The following is a 2,999-nucleotide window of genomic DNA, read 5'->3' on the forward strand; positions in this document are numbered from 1 at the left end:
CCCTCTCTCTCTCTCACCCACTCTGTTAGTACGTTTCTCTTTTTAGTCTGCTTCATATTTCTAACCTTGTTTGAAACCTTACCTTCTCCCTTTCCCGTTCCCTTCCCACCCAACCAGTCTTCCTCTTCTTCATCCCCCTTTCTCCTTCCTCTCACTCTCCCTTCTCCCTCCGTCCCTCTCCGCACCCTATCCAGTATCTGATCCTTCTTTCTCACACTCCCTCCCGCTCCCTGTACTGTCCCATTGGCTTTCGATTTCTCTCTCTTCCCCCCCCCTCACGCCCCCCCCCACCCACCCTCTCTCTTTCACCCTTTATGTCCCTCTTCTCCGTTCTCTCCCTTCTCTTCCCATCCCCCTTCTCCCACTCCTTTCTTCTCCCCCGACAATTTACTCCTCCAACTCTCCCTCGGTCCCCTTCTCTTTTTACCTTCCTAGTTCTCGCCTTGTCCCCTATTTTTCTCATATCTTCTCAACGTTTTTTTCCCACCTCTCCACTTTCCAGCGTTCCCCTCTCCTCCCTCCCTCTCTCCACCTCTCGGCACCCCCCCCTCCCTTTAGCTTTCCTTTTCCTCCACTCCTTCAGTCCCCCTCTCCCTCCTCCTCCTCCTCCTCACCTCTAATTATGCACGTTGCAGAATCCAATCAACCTCAAGAGCCAAATTGGAGAGCAAGAAATCCAGAATGAAATCCTTGCCTGATGTTCAGCGCGAGGTCGAATTACGTCAATGAGCATATTTGTTTATGCAACATCGTGATGCAACTGATACGATCATCGAATGTAAATACATTTGTATTTTATGTGTGTTACGTCTACCATGTTGGATTCCTTTCAATGTCCCTTTAATGTCTTAACTGTTGTTATTACTATCATACCATTACCATATCATAATGTATGTCATGACCATTATCTTGTTTTTCAATAACAAGATCATTATCATTAATTTGATTAATACTCTCTCTCTCTCTCTCTCTCTCTCTCTCTCTCTCTCTCTCTCTCTCTCTCTCTCTCTCTCTCTCTCTCTCTCTCTCTCTCTCTCTCTCTCTTAGCTAATTTGCAAATTTTGCAGAAGTACTCACAACCCATTTTCCCGTGAACTTGAATACAAAAAGTAAAATTCTGAGAGACAAAGGCGTCTAAGAGAAAAGACGTATCGCCCGTAAAATACTAAAGGATTTTGTTTCTTCCTCTATTGCATGTTCTTGCGTTTACTACAATTAAAAGGAGAGAGGACCGACAGATAAAGATGAGCTGTTATGTATTTTTCACATTTTTTTGTATAATCATTATCAACAATATTATCTTGATGTATTATGATTATCATAACTATCACCATTACCATTATCATTGTCCTTATCATTGCTACAATTATCATCATTATTATTATAATTCCTGTTACTATTATCATTACCATTATTATTATCATTATCATCATTATTACCAGTAATAGCATCATAATCTATATTATCACCATTATCTTTGTTATTATTATCATCATTACTATCATCGTTACTACATCATTACTATCATTATTGGCACAAGTAGTAGTAATAGTAGTAATACTGCGTTTGGTGTTGTTCTTGATGTTACGATCATTTCCACTTTCCTTAACATGATCATGAAAAAGCAAGACTCAGATACTTTAGATAAGCGAAACTATTGCTAAAGTACACGCACTTGAACAGAACGTGTATACGAGTGAATGAGACTTGTTCTCTCCACAGACTGCGTGGTCTAGGCGTCCCTGTCGCCCACTTAGAACTTTTGAGCTAATTGCCATTGTCATTTATCAACTTTTTAAGGAGAAAATGAGGATTCTTGGAGAGAAGCTTACCTCCTGATCAGACCACGTTCTCTGAGGACTTCCATTTCCTTTGTTTCTTTAATGTGTTTGAGTACTCCTTGATATTCCTTTTCTCCATTTTTTCTAATTTCCTTTTTTTCTTCTTCTTTATCTGCACACCTAACCCTTTCCTTCCCTCTTTTTGCTCCACCTCCTTCTCCAATGCCAATAACCAATTACATCATATTTTTCTCTGCCACCTGTGCCACATTAGAGATTCAAAGTTTTGTAACTGAATCCATCCTCTCTCGCCCTGTAACAAACGTCAGATCCTCCTTTATTCAGAGTCAAGTCCTGTAACTGTGCCATCAACCCCTCTTCACAGTATCGCGAAACATTACTGAAACTTCACAAAACTTTCTTTGCCAAAGGCTTACCGGCTCCTGTCCTCCTTCCAGAGAAACGACATCGTCTTCACGCTTTCCACGAAGGGACGGGCTACTAGACCACCATATGGAATCCCAAAAGGATGACAATAAATCAATGGCGATAATGAATCAAGATGATAGCAAGATAGGATAAAGGAAAGTAATGTAGATATCAAAAAAGATAATAATAACATTCATATATGTATTCAAAGTAGATAATCAGTCATGTCTTCCATGATAATGTTGAAATTGGGAACATATAGAATTAAATGATTTTGGTGTATGGTAGATTGTTGAACATGGATTTCATATTGTTCAACGTCAAGGATAACATCGAATGTTCGGAACCCGCCCATTCACGCATTCTTCGGCGCGTTTAAACTGCAGGTCAAACGAACCAAAAGAAACCAAGCGCTGATTACAATAACGAGATTTTCTTTGGTTGTCTTTATTTCGCCTTCTTGTTACACCCACACTAATTTGCTATTCCTCCCCTAGACTGAGTATTAGAGGGTGTGGATACACCAGTTGACACGAGTGTCTCCTTCCTTGACTTTCTCTGTCTACCACTTTCTCTGTCTTCGTGTCTCTCCGCATTTCTCTCTCTTTCTTCCTCTCAGGCTCTTTGTCTTGTTCTGTCTTTGTCTTTTTCTTTCTTCTCTCTTTATCTCTGTCTTCCTCTATTCCTCCTTTAGTTCATCTAGATTTTTTTTCTTTTTTTTTTTTTCTTTTCACTTCCGCCTTGGAAAGCCAATTCCTTCAAAGAAGTAATTATACATATTTAAGGAAG

This window comes from Penaeus japonicus, unplaced genomic scaffold (genome assembly GCF_977035675.1).
Source record: "Penaeus japonicus unplaced genomic scaffold, GWHDUDI00000001_assembly GWHDUDI00000028, whole genome shotgun sequence".
Classification (NCBI taxonomy): domain Eukaryota; kingdom Metazoa; phylum Arthropoda; class Malacostraca; order Decapoda; family Penaeidae; genus Penaeus; species Penaeus japonicus.